The sequence below is a fragment of the Saimiri boliviensis genome, chromosome 8, assembly GCF_048565385.1.
Source record: "Saimiri boliviensis isolate mSaiBol1 chromosome 8, mSaiBol1.pri, whole genome shotgun sequence".
In the NCBI taxonomy this organism is placed as follows: Eukaryota; Metazoa; Chordata; class Mammalia; order Primates; family Cebidae; genus Saimiri; species Saimiri boliviensis.
The window spans coordinates 13,265,595-13,282,750 of NC_133456.1; the positions used below are offsets into that span (position 1 = coordinate 13,265,595).

The 17,156-nt window shown below is 45.1% G+C and overlaps 1 protein-coding gene across 3 annotated transcripts in view; it reads left to right on the forward strand.

Moving 5' to 3' along the window:
• The window catches only part of SHISA5 (shisa family member 5), a 41,215-nt gene that overhangs the window by 11,513 nt on the left and 12,546 nt on the right, over positions 1 to 17,156 (forward strand). The window lies entirely within an intron of this gene.

The window sequence follows — 17,156 nt, forward strand, 5'->3', positions numbered from 1 at the left end:
TCTGTCCTTAATTTTTTCTTTTCTTTTTTGAGTCTAAATTTAGCTCTGCCCAGGCTAGAATGCAGTGACACAATCATGGCTCAAACAAACCTCCTGCCTCAGCATGCCAGGTGGCTAGGTCTACAGGTGTGTGCCACCATGCCCTGCTATTTTTTTTTTTTTTGAGACGGAGTTTCGCTCTTGTTACCCAGGCTGGAGTGCAATGGCATGATCTCGGCTCACCGCAACCTCCGCCTCCTGGGTTCAAGCAATTCTCCTGCCTCAACCTCCTGAGTAGCTGGGATTACAGGCACGTGCCACCATGCCCAGCTAATGTTTTGTATTTTTAGTAGAGACGGGGTTTCACCATGTTCACCAGGTTGGTCTCGATCTCTCTACCTTGTGATCCACCCACCTCGGCCTCCCAAAGTGCTGGGATTACAGGCTTGAGCCACCGCGCCCGGCCGCCCTGCTATTTTTTATGTGTTATTTTTGGTACAGATGGGGTCTTGCTATGTTTGCCCAGGCTGGTCTTGAACTCCTGGCCTCAAGTGAACCTCCAACCTTGGCCTCTCACAGTGCTAGAATTACATCTGGTATTCCTTTTTTTTTCTTGAGACAGAGTCTCACTCTGTCACCCAGGCTAGAGTGCAGAGGCGTGATCTTGGCTCACTGCAACCTCTGCCTCCTGGGTTTAAGCTATTCTCCTGAGTAGCTGGGATTACAGGCATGTGTCACTGTGCCCGCCTAATTTTTTTTTTTTTATCCTGAGACGAGGTCTCACTCTGTCACCCAGGCTGGAGTGCAGTGGCATGATCTCGACTCACTGTAACCTCTGCCTCCCGGGCTCAAGTGATTCTCCTGCCTCAGCCTCCCGAGTAACTCAGATTACAGGTGCATGCCACCACAGCTAGCTAATTCTTGTATTTTTAGTAGAGATAAGCTTTCACTGTGTTGGCAAGGCTGATCTCAAACTCCTGACCTCATGATCCACCTGCCTCAGCCTCCCAAAGTGCAGGGATTACAGGTGTGAGCCACTGTGCTTGGCTGTTAATCTGCTGTTAAACCCATCCACTGAGGTTGGTTTATATGCCGTTAATTGTGAAATATAATTCACAGAAAAGTACACAAAATAAATGCATATACAATTCAGTGATTTATCAAGAAGCAACTGCTCACCACAAGCCATTGCTTCTTGATAAATCACTGAATTGTACCATAGACACACGCCACCACTCACAACTATATGCATTTATTTTAAGTATGTTCCTAGTAAAAGAGGTAAGAATCAAGTTTCGTTTTTTAATATGGATATCCAGTTGACCAAGCACTATTTATTGGGAAATCCTTTTTTTCTATCACTTCGAAGTTTCAATTTTGTTACAGATTGAGTGTTCACGTGAGCATGGATATGTCTGTAGGTGCTATTCTGTTGCATTGGTCTGCTTTTCTATCTGTGAGCTAACAGCAGCCTCATAATTACTGTAGCTTTATAATAAAGCTTGATATTCTTCAATATTGTCTTGGCTATTTTTGTCTCTGGTATTTCCATATAAATTTTAGAATCAGCTTGTCAATAAAACTAACTTGGACTGCATTGAGTCTATAGAATATTTCTGCGGAATTGACATTTTACTATATTGAGTTTTCCAATCTGTTAACATGGTATATCTGCTCATGTATTTAGTTTTTTTTCCTTCTCTCTCAATTTTGTATTAGATATATGTTTCTATTCAAAGTCTTATCTTTCATTTTTTCCTTTGTATATTTTTATGGTATTATAAATAGTATAGTTTAAAATTTTTATTTTCTAATTGTTTATTGATACATAAATGTGGAAAAACTGGCTGGGTGTGGTGGCTCACATCTGTAATCCCAGTGCTTTGCGAGGCTGAGGCAGGCAGATCGCTTGAGGTCAGGAGTTCGAGACCAGGCTGGCCAACACAGTGAAACCCCATATCTACTAAAAAATACAAAAATTAGCCAGGCATGGTGGTGTGTGCCTGTAGTCTTAGCCACTTGGGAGGCTGAGGCACCAGAATGGCTTGAACCTGGGAGGTGGAGGTTGCAGTGAGTTGAGATTACACCACTGCACTCCAGCCTGGGCAACAGAGAGAGAGACTCCATCTCAAAAAAAAAAAAAAAAAAAGTAGAAAAACAAACTCAGAGCACTTTTTTTATTCTCTCACACTGCAACAATCAACACAACATTTCTGTGACCAAATGTGTGGGAGTTTCTCCCCATATACTGACGAAGCAATTTTTTTTTTTTTTTTTTTTTTTTTTTTTTGAGCCACTACATTCCAGCCTGGGCAACAGAGTGAAACTCCCTTTCACTTAAAAAAAAAAAAAAAAAAAAAAAAAATATGTTATAAAAGGAACGTCTTTCTTTTTTTTTTTTTTTCTTTTTTTTTTTTTTTAAGATGGGGTTTCACCATGTTGGTCAGGCTGGTCTTGAACTCCCGGCCTCAGGTGATCCGCCTGCCTTGGCCTCCAAGTGCTTGGATTATAGGCGGGGGCCACCACGCCCAGCCAAAGGAATGTATTTCTTCTGGGTATGTGTCTAGGAATGGAGTTACTAAGTTACTGTGTGCATGTGTTCGGTATAGGCAGATAACCTTCCAAACAGCTTTCCAACGTGGTATGAATGTGCCATTTATACTCCCTCCCGCCGTATATGAGGGTTCTCGTTTGCTCTACATCCTCTTCAAAACTCGGTATTGTAAATCTTTTTTAAAATATTGAGATTGTACCCCAAAACCTAAAATGCAATTAAAAAAAAAAAAAGGTAAGCCGGGCGCGGTGGCTCACGCCTGTAATCCCAGCACTTTGGGAGGCCGAGGTGGGTGGATCACGAGGTCGAGAGATCAAGACCATCCTGGTCAACATGGTGAAACCCCGTCTCTACTAAAAATACAAAAAATTAGCTGGGCATGGTGGCACATGCCTGTAATCCCAGCTACTCAGGAGGCTGAGGCAGGAGAATTGCTTGAACCCAGGAGGCGGAGGTTGCAGTGAGCCGAGATCGCGCCATTGCACTCCAGCCTGGGTAACAAGAGCGAAACTCCCTCTTAAAAAAAAAAAAAAAAAAAAAAAAAAGGTAAAATATTGAGATACAGGCTGGGTGCAGTGGCTCACACCTGTAATCCCAGCACTTTGGGACCCTGAGACAGGAGGATCACTTGAGCCCAGGAGCTGGAGTCTGGCCTGGGCAACATACTAAGACCCAGTCTCTAAAAAAGGGGGGAAAAAAGAGAGATAATTACATACAGTAGAACACACAGATCTTTCATGTTTCAGTTCAATGAGTTTTTTTTTTTTTTTTTGAGACAGAGTCTCGCTCTTTCACCAAGCGCCAGGCTGGAGTGCAGTGGCGGGATCTTGGCTCATTGCAACCTCTGCCTCCTGGCTTCAAGCAGTTCCCTGCCTCAGCCTCCCGAGTAGCTGAAACTACAGGCGCATGCCCCAGGACCAGCTAATTTTTGTATTTTAATAGAGACGGGGTTTCACTATGTTGACCAGGATGGTTTCAATCTCTTGATATCGTGATCTGCCCGCCTTGGCCTCCCAAAGTGCTGGGATTACAGGCATGAGCCACCGTGCCTGGCCTCAGTTCGATGAGTTTTAACCTATGTATACATTTCATGTATACAACATGCTAGTCCAGATATAAATCATTGTCATTATGGAAGAAAGTATGGATGTTCCCCCCAAAATTAGAAGTAGAGCTACCATGTGCATATGATCCAGCCATCCTAGCACTGGGTACATATTCAAAGGATATACAATCCATACCTCGAAGAGATACCTGCTCCCCCTTGTGCATTGCAGCATTATTCATAATAGCCAAAGTATGTAATCAACCTACCTGTCCATCAATGGATGGATAGAGAAAATGTGTATGTACACAATGAAATACTATTCAGCCTTAAAAGAAGGAAATCCCGTCATTTATCATGACATGGACATACCTAGAGGACATTATGTTAAGTGAAATAAGACGCAAAAAGACAAAGCACCATCTCACTTATGTTAGCAGTGTCAAAGTCAAACTCATAGAAACAGAATAAAATAGTGGTTACCAGAGACTAGGAGGTGGGAGGATTAGGGAGATGTTGGTCAAAGGACACAAAATTTCAGTTAGGAATAAGTTCAAGAGTTCTATCATACATCGTAATGGTGACTATAGTTTATAATAATATGTTGTATACTTGAAAATTGCTAAGGAAGTAGTTTTTTTTTTTTTTTTTTTTAAAGATGGGGTTTCACCATATTGGTCAGGCTGGTCTTGAACTCCCAACCTCAGGTGATCCGCTCGCCTTGGCCTCCAAAGTGCTTGAATTATAGGTGTGAGCCACCACGCCCTGCCAGGAAGTAGATTTTGAGTGTTCTCACAAAAAAAAAAAAAAAAGTATGTCAAGTAATACATATGCTAATTACCTCAATTTAGCCATTCAATATATACATATTTAAAACATCATTTTTGTACACCGTAAATATATATATATATTTTTATCAGTTAAAATAGAAATCGGCTGAGTGCTGTGGCTCACCCCTGCAATCCCAGCACTTTGGGAGGCTGAGGTGGGTGGATCACCTGAGGTCGGGAGTTTGAGACCAGCCTGGCCAACAGTGAAATGCTGTCTCTACTAAAAAATACAAAAACTAGCCATGCACAGTGGCACGTGCCTGTAGTCCCAGCTACTCGGGAGGCTGCAACAGGGAGAATTGCTTGAACCTGGGAAGCAGAGGTTTCAGTGAGCTGAGATCATGACACTGTACTCCAGCCTGGGCTACAGAGTGAGACTCCGTCTCAAAAACAAAAAACAAACAAAGCAATAGATCAGAGCCATTTCCGTTTCCAAGGAATTTTTTTGTTTCTTTTGAGACAGAGTCTCGCTTTGTCGCCTAGGCTGGAGTACAGTAGCGCGATCTTGGCTCACTGCAACTTCTGCCTCTTTGTGTTCAAATGATTCTCCTGCTTCAGCCTCCTGAGTAGTTAGGATTACAGGTGTGAGCCACCAGGCCCGGCTAATTTTTGTTTTTAGTAGAGGCAGGGTTTCACCATGTTGATTAGGCTGGTCTCTTAACTCCTAACCTCATGATCCACCCACCTTGGCCGCCCAAAGTGCTGGGATTACAGGCGTGAGCCACTGTGCCTGGCCAATTTTTTGTATTTTTAGTAGAGACGGCATTGACCAGGATGGTCTCAATCTCTTGACCTTATGATCTGCCCGCCTTGACCGCCCAAAGTTTTGGGATTAGAGGTGTGAGCCACTGTGTCTGCTCTGTAATTTTTTTTTTTTTTCTGAGACAAGGTCTCACTCTGTCACCCAGGCTGGAGTGCAGTGGCACAGTCTCAGCTCACTGCAGCCTCCACCTCCTGGGCTCAACCAACCCTCCAACCTTAGCCTCCCGAGCAGCTGAGGACTGCAGGCATGCGCCACGGTGTTTGGCTAAATTTTGTTTATTTGTTGTAGAGAAGGGGTCTTACTATGTTGCTCAGGCTGGTCCTGACCTCCTGGGCTCAAGTGATCTGCCCACCTTGGCCTCCCAAACTGCTAAGATTACAGGTGTAAGGAACTGCACCCAGCCAAAAGTTTTAATTTTAGCAATTTTGGTGGTTGTGCTTTTTTTTTTTTTTTTTTCCAGACAGAATTTCGGTCTTCTTGCCCAGGCTGGAGTGCAATGGCGTGATCTCGGCTCACTGCAACCTCCGCCTCCTGGGTTCAAGCAGTTCTGCCTCAGCCTCCCAAGTAGCTAGGATTACAGGCATATGCTACCATGCCTGGCTAATTTTGTATTTTTAGTAGAGATAGGGTTTCACCATGTTGGTTAGGCTGGTCTTGAACTCCTGAACTCAGGTTATCTGCCCTCCTTGGCCTCCCAAAGTGCTGGGATTACAGGCATGAGCCACTGCACCTGGCCAATTTCAGTACATGTTATGGCCTAGCATATCTTTAGTGAAACTTGAGGAAAGTTTCATGTGTGTTTTAGTCCATTCAGACTGCTTTTAGGAAATACTATCGATTGTGTGGTTTAAACAATAAACATTTCTCTCAATCCCAGTGGCAGGAGGTTTAAGACCAGGGTGCTGGCATGATCTTGGTGAGGGCCCTCTTCCTCATATCCTCACGTGGCCTTTCCCTGGTTGTGCAGGCTAAAGCAACTCCATCTTGGATGTTAATCTGCCCACGTTGACTTCTGATTAACCCCAGTTCTGGGAATGCCTCTAATACCTTTCACATAATTACCATAAATCCTGCCCTTAGACGAATTCCCCATGGTTTGTAAGCCCAGAATCTGGGGTTAATAAGTCCCTATTAAATATTTCTGAGAAACTGGATTTGTCAGCCTCTTTCTTTAGCTTCTCAGCTTCTTCAGCCTTTGGGCAAAGGTTTGTACAGACCTGCTCACCTCCCAACATGGGTGCATGCATGCAGAGAGAGATGGAATTTCTCTTCCTCTTTTCATAACGACGTTAATCCCATCCTGGCAGCTCCACCCTCGTGATCTCATCTTAACCTAATTCTTTTTTTTTTTTTTTGAGATGGAATCCTGCTGTGCCTCAGGCTAGAGTGGAGTGGCAGGATCTCAGCAACCTCTGCCCCCCACCCCAGCAGTCTTCCTTCATTCCAGCATCAACTTTAACTATAAAATGCAAAGTCTTATTCAAATATTATCTAAATCAGATATGAATGAGACCATAGGTACATTTCATCCTGAGGCAAAATTTATCTCCAGTTGTGAAACTTGTGAAACCAGATATGTGTTTCCAAAATGCAGTGGTGGGACAGGCAAAGGATAGCCATCCCTATTCCAAAAGGGAGAGAAATCAGCAGGAGTGTAGTCTGGGCAACATGGTGAGACCGTGTCTCTACTACAAAAAATAGCTGGGCATAATGGTGCCTGTCTGTGGTCCCAGCTTTTGGGGAGGCTGAGGTGGGAATACTGCTTGAGCTCGGGGGTGCAGAGGTTACAGTGAGCTGAGATCATGCCACTCCACTCCAGCCTGGGACAGAGGGAGACCCTATCTAAAAAAAAAAAAAAAAAAAAGTAGGAAGTGATAGGTGCCATCGATGAAAAGAGTCGAACTCTGTAAAATATTTGAAGAGGTTTTTTTTTGTTTTTTTTTTTTTTTGAGACGGAGTTTCGCTCTTGTTACCCAGGCTGGAGTGCAATGGCGCGATCTCGGCTCACCGCAACCTCCACCTCCTGGGTTCAGGCAATTCTCCTGCCTCAGCCTACTGAGTAGCTGGGATTACAGGCACGCGCCACCATGCCCAGCTAATTTTTTGTATTCTTAGTAGAGACGGGGTTTCACCATGTTGACTAGGATGGTCTCGATCTCTCGACCTCGTGATCCACCCGCCTCAGCCTCCCAAAGTGCTGGGATTACAGGCTTGAGCCACCGCGCCCGGCCTTGAAGAGATTTATTCTGAGCCAAATATGAGTGACCATGACCCGTGACACAGCCCTCAGGAGGTCCTGAGAACATGTGCCTAAGATGGTCGGGGCACAACTTGGTTTGGTTTTTGTTGAGACAGAGTCTTGAACTGTTGTCTGGGCTGGAGTGCAGCGGTGCGATCTCGGCTCACTGCAACCTCCACCTCCCAGGTTCAAGTAATTCTCCTGCCTCAATCTCCCCAGTAGCTGGGATTACAGGCACCTGCCACCACACTCGGCTAATTTGTTGTATTTTTATTTTTATTTATTTTTTATTTTTAAATTTTTTTTAAAGATGGGGTTTCGCCATGATGGCCAGGCTGGTCTTGAACTCCTGACCTCAGATGATCCACCCACCTCAACCTCCCAAAGTGCTAGGATTACAGGCATGAGCCACCGTGCCCGGCCACTTGTTGCATTTTTAATAGAGATGGGGTTTCACTATGTTGACCAGACTGGTCTCGAACTCCTGACTTGGTGTTTCGCCTGCCTTGGCCTCACATTATACATTGTAGAGAAGCATGAGATATCTATCAAATACATTTTAGAAATGCATTGGTTTGGTTCAGAAAGGTGGGACAAATCAAAGGGTGGGGTGGAGTGAAGGAGCTTCCAGCCTATAGGTGAATTTAAACATTTTCTGGTTTGATAATTGGTTGAGTCTGTCTAAAGACAAAATTGATAGAAAGGGAATGTTCAGATTAAGGTAAAGATTGCAGAGACCAAAGTTTTTCTGAAGTCTTCTACTGGCTGCCCTTAGAGACAATAGATAAAAATGTTTTCCTTTCAGATCTTAGTTAATCTCTTTAGGATTGGAAGGGTCTAGAAGAAAAAGATCTACCCTTCTTAATAGCGATTCTTTGCAGATGCACGTTTCCCCCCACAGAGAACAGCTTTGCAGGGCCATTTCGAAATATGGCAAAGAAACATGTTTTGAGGTAAAATATTTTGATTTGCTTCCTTGTCTCTTTTTTTTTTTTTTTTTTTTTGAGACGGAGTTTCATTCTTGTTACCCAGGCTGGAGTGCAATGGCACGATCTCGGCTCACCGCAACCTCCGCCTCCTGGGTTCAAGCAATTCTCCTGCCTCAACCTCCTGAGTAGCTGGGATTACAGGCACGCGCCACCATGCCCAGCTAACTTTTTGTATTTTTACTAGAGACGGGGTTTCACCATGTTGACCAGGATGGTCTCGATCTTTTGACCTCCTGATCCACCCGCCTCGGCCTCCCAAAGTGCTGGGATTACAGGCTTGAGCCACCGCCCCTGGCTGCTTCCTTGTCTCATAATGTCATGCCAGAGTCAGGTTGATAAGTAAATCACAATATATAGGGTTAAATAAAACCCATTTGATGAGAATTTATGATTTGTAGGTCATGACTCCCCAGACCCCTTAGGAATTTGGGCAAGATAAAAAATCAGAGTTAAAAAAGAAAAGAAAAGAAAAAATCAGAGTTTAGCTCTCGGTGCCAAGCGATTCTAAATCCTAGCAAGACAATCTCCAGTAGACTTTAAGGCTTGCGAATAATCCTCTTTGACTGGACCCTGCCCTCTGGACCTACTGGGGTGGGGACTATACCCCCTTGGCTCTGTTGGGTGGTGGTCCTGGCCTTTACAACTGAAGTGGCGGCAACCCTGTCCCCGGCCTGTGCACTCTGGGCGTCTGGTGGGAGTGGCAGCCCTGATGATTGAATTGTCTTTGGGGTCCTTTACTTGTCTTTAAGAACACTGCACCTTGAAAATAGCTCTGCCAGTCATGATGGCTGATGCCTGTAATCCCAGTACTTTGAGAGGCTGAGGAGGGAGGATTCCTTGAGCCCAGGAGTTTGAGACCATCCTGGACAATGTAGTGAGACCTCATCTCTATAATTTTTTTTTTTTTTTTTTTTAATTAGCTTGGGATGGTAGCATGCATTTGTAGCCCCAACTATTCAGGAGGCTTAGGTTGGGAGGATTACTTGAGCCTGGGAGATCAAGGCTGCAGTGAGCTGTGATCACACTGCTGCACTCCAGCTTGGGTGGCAAAGTGAGACCATCTCAAAAAAAAAAAAAAAAAAAAAAAAAATGCTCTATAGCTCTGGTAGGGGTGTCCAATCTTTTGGCTTCTCTGGGCCGCTTTGGAAGAAGAAAATTGTCTTGGGCCTCACATAAAATATACTAACGATAGCTGAAGAGCTTAAAAAGAATAAAAATAAAAAGAGGCCAGGTGTGGTGGCTCATGCCTGTAATCCCAACACTTTGAGAGGCTGAGGTAGGTGGATCACAAGGTCAGGAGTTTGAGACCAGCCTGACCAACATGGTAAAACCCTGTCTGTACTAAAAATATAAAAATTAGCCAGGCATGGTGGTGAGTGCCTATAATCCCAGCTACTCAGGAGGCTGAGGCAGTAGACTCACTTGAACCTGGGAGGTACAGGTTGCAGTGAGCTGAGATCATGCCACTGCACTCCAGCCTGGGTGACAGAGTTAGACTCTGTTTTAGAAAAAAAAAAAATTTGCCGGGCGCGGTGGCTCACGCCTGTAATCCCAGCACTTTGGGAGGCCGAGGCGGGTGGATCACGAGGTCAAGAGATCGAGACCATCCTGGTCAATATGGTGAAACCCTGTCTCTACTAAAAATACAAAAAATTAGCTGGGCATGGTGGCACATGCCTGTAATCCCAGCTACTCAGGAGGCTGAGGCAGGAGAATTGCCTGAACCCAGGAGGCGGAGGTTTTGGTGAGCTGAGATCACGCCATTGCATTCCAGCCTGGGTAACAAGAGCAAAACTCTGCCTCAAAAAAAAAGAAAAAGAAAAAAAAAATTTGTGTTGGACCACATGCAAAGCCATCCTGGGTTGAACGTGGGCTGCTGGCCACAGGTTGAACAAGCTTGCTCTATGGCCTGGTCCTGTAGGACCTTCAGAAGTCCGACAGCCCTCCTTCACTTCATTCCATCTCTGTCCCCTCTGGCAGCTGCCAGGGTGACTGATTCGGTCTGTGGTTCATACCCATTCTCATCTCCTTACCTGATAGATTTTGGACTACACTGAGTATTTACAGTATGAATAAGCTGAAAATTGTCCAAATCTTTAAATTCTTGTTCTTTTTTTGCTTAACAATTCATTTTTCTTTTTTCACATTTTACTATAAGCAGTCAAGAGGATCCAAACTGCTCCTTCAACACTAGATATCCCATATATTTCCAGTTTTCTCTGAATTGCTCATTCTTTTGTTTAATCTCTTTCAGTTTCTTTTTCCTTTAATCTCACCGTATAAACTTTAGACAATGTAGGTGGGTTTTTCTTTCGTTTTATTGCTCCCTCTGTGACTCTAGCCAACAAATGTGTTATTCTAGTATCAGTGTCTGATAAATTCAGTATTTTAAGGCAAATTTTTCTCCTTAGCTTTACTGGTTTTCCTTCAAATGTATTAGGGTATAATTGTTTTTAATGCTTTAAAATTTTATTTTGTTTAACAGCTAAAGAAATACTTCCTCGTGGATTTTTGTTTTGTTTTGTTTTTTGAGACAGAGTCTTGCTCTGTTGCCCAGGCTGGAGTGCAATGGCGTGATCTCAGCTCACTGCAACTGCTGCCTCCCAAGTTCAAGCGATTCTCCTACCTCAGCCTTCCAAGTAACTGGGATTATAGGCATGTGCCACCACTCTCAGCTAATTTTTTTGGTATTTTTAGTAGGGACAAAGTTTCCCCATGTTGGCCAGGCTGGTCTTGACCTCCTGACATCAGCTGATTCACCCACCTCAGCCTACCAAAGTGCTGGGATTACAGATGTGAGCCACCGCGTCCAGCTGGTATTTCTTTTTGTGTGTGTGTGAGACATACAAGGTCAGTATAGTGAAAAAAAAAAAGCTATTAAAATTCTAACAGGAAATAAAATTTCAAAAGACATTTCCAATAGCATCAAAAACATCAAATACCAAGGAAAGACAAGACTTCTACACAGAAAACCATGACCCATAAATCGTAAAACTGTAAAACATGTCAAGTATGTATTTATAAAACATACAAACTATAAACAGCAAAGCATATAAACTGTATGTTCATAAAGCATATAAACCGTAAAACACGTAGAACGTTGTTACAAAGAAATTACAGCCCTAAATAAACGAAAGCATAGATAGGGCTCATGAATTGGAAGATCATATTTTAAAGATATTGATTGCCTTCAAATTGATACTGGAATTTGTTCAGTTTCAATTTAAGAAAAACTCTTGGAAGGGGTGTGTGTGTGTGTGCGTGTGTGTGTGTGTGTGCACGTGTGCGCGCACGTCTGTATTATTATTGTTAAAATGTGTGCACTTAATGAAGAGACCCCCCCCCCCAAACAGGCTTTATGTGAGCAACATGGGTGCAGGCGGTCTGAAGGGTGTCAGTGAAGGGGGGTGGGATAGGAATTGGTTTTGTAGGTTTGGGGTGAACAGTGGCAAGTTACGGAAGTTACAGTTGGTGGTTTTTTGCAAGCTGGGAGGGGGTCGTAGGGTGGGGAGTCAGGAGGTTTGGCCAAGGTCAGTTACAAAGTCCAATGGCCTTGTCAACTGAAGTCAGAATAAGAAACAATAGAAGGTCTCAGGTTAGTTAGGCCCTGCAGGGGTTGGTGGTTCTTCCTTCCAGCTACTTCAGGTTTTCTGATTCTGGAAGGCCCTCCAGAGGTGTATGTGCGGTTCATGGGGGTGGCCATGCCATCCAAGGCACGGTCAGACCTTACAATTCCTATGTCATACTGACGGGATCTCCCTATGTTGCCCAGGCTGGTCTTGAACTGCTGGGCTCAAGGTATCCTTCTGCCTTGGCCTCTCAGAATGCTGGGATTATAGCCATGAGTTGCCACACTTGGCTGCTTGTGAGTTTTTCTTTTTTTTGAGATGGAGTCTTGTCTCTGACATCCAGGCTGGAGTGCAGTGGCTCGATCTCGGCTCACTGCAACCTCCGCCTCCTGGGTTCAAGAAATCCCCCTGTTTCGCCGGGCGCGGTGGCTCAAGCCTGTAATCCCAGCACTTTGGGAGGCCGAGGCGGGTGGATCATGAGGTCGAGAGATCGAGACCATCCTGGTCAACATGGTGAAACCCCATCTCTACTAAAAAATACAAAAAATTGGCTGGGCATGGTGGCACGTGCCTGTAATCCCAGCTACTCAGGAGGCTGAGGCAGGAGAATTGCTTGAACCCAGGAGGCGGAGGTTGCGGTGAGCCGAGATCGTGCCATTGCACTCCAGCCTGGGTAACAAGAGCGAAACTCCGTCTCAAAAAAAAAAAAAAAAAAAAAAAAGAAATCCCCCTGTTTCAGCTTCCCAAGTAGCTGGGATTATAGGCATGTGCCTCCATGCCTCGATAATTTTTTTGTTTTTTTTTTGTTTTTTTAGTAGAGACAGTGTTTTACCATGTTGGCCAGGCTGATCTCGAACGCCTAACCTCAGGTGATTCACCTGCCTTGGCCTCCTGGAGTGCTCTGATTACTGGCGTGAGCTGCCACACGTGACCGCCTGTGAGTTTTTCTCTTGTCGGTTGTTTCTATTCGTACCATCTAGTCTCCTAGTGTTCGGAAACATTTTAGATTGTGGGTCTCACGTTGTCTTTGCAAAACTGATTATAGAAATTGGGAGCTCAGGACCTTCTCCAGGGAGGATTTAAGTTGCTTCTGCCTGAAACTCTAGTGTTCTCAGATCACCTGGTCTAGTTGCAGAGACTGAAATGATTAGAAACTGAGCTGTCTACTCGGTCTCTCCCTTCCTCTTAAGGTACAGCTTTTTGGGTCCCAGCCCAAGTGAATGGGGTTCATCAGGGCCTCCTCACCTGGTGGGCTTTGGATCTAAGTCCTGTCACCTTGGCCTCCTGAAGCTTCCAGAGGTACTGCCCAGCCTCTCATCTGCCCAGGAGAAAAGGACCGGAGCTGTCAGGCTCATCCCTGGATCTTTGTCCCTAGCCTCACCACCACTCATCTCAGCTTCGTATTCTTTCCATTGGTCTCCAAAGCTCTCACGCTGCTTTATTTTCTATATTTCTTTTTTTTTTTTTTCTTTTGAGACTGAGTCTTGCTCTGTCTCCCAGCCTGGAGTGTAGTGGTGCGATCACAGCTCACTGCAGCCTCTACCTCCCAGGCTCAAGTGATCCTCCTGCCTCAGCCTCTTGAGTTTGTGGGACCATAGGCGTGCACCACCATGCCCAGCTAACTTTTGTATTTTTTTTCATTTTTATTTTTATTTTTTGAGACGGAGTTTCGCTCTTGTTACCCAGGCTGGAGTGCAATGGCGTGATCTTGGCTCACTGCAACCTCCGCCTCCTGGGTTCAGGCAATTCTCCTGCCTCAGCCTCCTGAGTAGCTGGGATTACAGGCATGCGCCACGATGCCCAGCTAATTTTTGTATTTTTAGGATAGACGGGGTTTTACCATGTTGACCTGGATGGTCTCGATTTCTTGACCTCGTGATCCACCCACCTCGGCCTCCCAAAGTGTTGGGGTTACAGGCTTGAGCCACCGCGCCCGGCCTATTTTTATTTTTTTTAAGGTGGGGTTTCACCATGATGGCCAGGCTGGTCTTGAACTCCTGACCTCAGGTGATCTACCCACCTCGGCCTCCCAAAGTGCTAGGATTACAGGCGTGAGCCACAGCGCCCAGCCTGTATTTTTATAGAGAAGGAGTCTCACTGTGTTGCTCAGGCTGGTCTCGAACTCCTGGGCTCAAGCAATTCTCTAGCCTCAGCCTCCCAAATGTAGGCATGAGCCGTTGCACCTGGCCACTTTTTTTTTTAAGACAAAATCTTGATCTGTCCCCAGGCTGGAATGCAGTAGCACAGTCTTGGCTCACTGCAACATCTACCTCCCGGGTTCAAGCAGTTCTCTTGTCTCTGACTCATGAGTAGCTGGGACTACAGGCATGCGCCACCGTGTCCAGCTAATTTTTTGTATTTTTAGTAGAGATGGGGTTTCACCATGTTGACCAGTATGGTCTCCATCTCTTGATCTCGTGATCCACCCGCCTCGGCCTCCCAAAGTGCTGGGATTACAGGCTTGAGCCACCGTGCCCGGCTCTTTTTTTTTTTTTGAGGTGGAGTCTTGCTCTGTCACCCAGGCTGGAGTGCAGTGGCACGATATTGGCTCACTGCAACCTCCGCCTCCTGGGTTCAAGCGATTCTTCTGCCTCAGCCTCCTGAGTAGCTGGGACTGTAGTGAGAGCACTACCACACCCGGCTGATTTTTGTATATATATATTTAATAGTGATGGGGTTTCACCATATTGGCCAGGATGGTCTCAAACTCCCGACCTCGTAATTTGCCTGCCTCGGCCTCCCAAAGTGCTGGGATTACAGGTGTGAATCACCATGCCTGACCCACAGATTTCTTAAAAAATATTTTCTCCTCAGCTTTACTGGTTTTCCTTCAAGTGTATTTAGGATGTGATTGTTTATAATGCTTTTAACTTTTATTTCGTTTTACATCTAATTTTGGAAAGTTTCAAATAAGTACAAAAGCAGAGAGAACAATATGATAACTCCATGCATCTGTCACCCACTACCACAGTTACCAATACTCTGACATCATAGTCCTATATGCCTCCCACCACTTTTATTTTTCTGAATCATTTTATTTATTTATTTATTTATTTATTTATTTATTTATTTATTTTGAGACAGAGTCTCACTCTGTCACCAGACACCAGGCTGGAGTGCAGTGGCGCGACCTTGGCTCACTGCAACCTCCGCCTCCTGGGTTCAAGCAATTCTCCTACCTTGGCCTCCCGAGTAGCTGGGACTACAGGCGTGCGCCACCACGCCCAGCTAATTTTTTTGTATTTTTAGTAGAGAGGGGGTTTCATCATGTTGGCCAGGATGGTTTCGATCTCTTGACTTCGTGATTTGCCCACCTCAGCCTCCCAAAGTGCTGGGATTATAGGCGTGAGCCACTGTGCCCGGCCCTATTTTTTTTTTTTTTAAAGAAGGGGTTTCACCATGTTGATCAGGCTGGTCTTGAACTCCTGACCTCAGGTGGTCCACCCACCTTGGCCTTCAAAGTGCTTGGATTACGTAGGCCTGAGCCACCACGCTGGCCTCTGAATTATTTTAAAGCAAATCCCAGACATTATAAAAAGTTCTCCTAGGGCCTGGTGTGGTGACTCAGGCCTGTAATCCCAGCACTCTAGGAGGCTTAGGTGGGCAGATCACCTGAGGTCAGGAGTTCGAGACCAGCCTGGCCAACATGGTGAAACCCTGCCTTTACTAAAAATACAAAAATTGGCCGGGCTTGGTGGTGCATGCCTGTAGTCCCAGCTACTTGGGAGGCTGAGGCAGAAGAATCGCTTGAACTCAGGAAGTGGAGGATACAGTGCTTCAAGATCATACCACTGCACTCCAGCATGGAGGGCAAAGGGAGACCCTGTCTCAAAAAAAAAAAAAAAAAAAAAAAAGTTGGCGGGGGTGTGCTCTTTAAATGTTAGTATTTGGCTGGGTGCAGTGGCTCACAACTGTAATCCCAGCACTTTGGGAAGCTGAGGTGGGAAGATCACTTGAGTCTAGGAGTTTCAGACCAACCTGGGCAACATAGTGAGACCTTATCTCTACAAAAAATTCAAAAAAGTAGCTAGATGTGGTGGCATGTGCCTGTAGTTCCAGCTACTCAGGAGGCCAAGATGGGAGGATCACTTGAGCCTGGGAGAGCATGGCTGTAGTGAGCTGTGATCACACCACTGCACTCCAGCCTGGGTGACAGATGAGACCCTGTCTCAAACAAAACAAAACAAAATCAAACAAACAAACAAAAACCGGGGAGTTTTCAATGATAAAAATGAGGTCCTTGAAGGGAAATATATAACTGTTGTTTCCTTTCCATTATTAGGGAAATGTAACCACTATTATATTTGGCACAATTAACAGTAATTCACTGATAGCTTTCAATACCGTGTTCAGTTAGTTGCCTCCGCTAGTTTCCAAAATGCCTTTTCACAGATGGTTTGTCCAAATCAGAATCCAAACAAGGTTATTATGTTATTTTATTGATTTACTGTTTTTGAGACAGGGTCTCACTCTATTGCCCAGCTTGGAGTGCCGTGGCGTGATGACAGCTCACTGCAGCCTGGAACTCCTGGGCTCAAGCAATCCTCCTACTTGAGCCTCCTGAGTAGCTGGGACTGTAGGCATGTGCCACTGCCCTTGGCTGCCTTCCTTTTTTGTGCTTAGTCTTGTCAGAGGTCTGTCAGCTTTTTTTTTTTTTTTTTTGAGACGGAGTTTCGCTCTTGTTACCCAGGCTGGAGTGCAATGGCGCGATCTCGGCTCACCGCAACCTCCACCTTCTGGGTTCAGGCAATTCTCCTGCCTCAGCCTCCTGAGTAGCTGGGATTACAGGCATGCACCACCATGCCCAGCTAATTTTTTGTATTTTTAGTAGAGACGGGGTTTCACCATATTGACGAGGATGGTCTCGATCTCTCGACCTTGTGCTCCACCCGCCTCGGCCTCCCAAAGTGCTGGGATTACAGGCTTGAGCCACCGCGCCGGCCGTCTGTCAGCTTTAAACCAATGCTAATCTTCTCTATTATTCTCTATGGCTGTTCTATTTTTTTTTTTTTTTTAAAAGACTGGGTTTCACCGTGTTGGTCAGGCTGGTCTTGAATTCCCGACCTCAGGTGATCTGCCCGCCTTGGCATCCAAAGTGCTTGGATTACAGGCGTGAGCCACCACACCCGGCCGATAAAATAGTTCTTAGAGGGAAATTTGTATCTTTAATAGAATTTATCAGGAAATA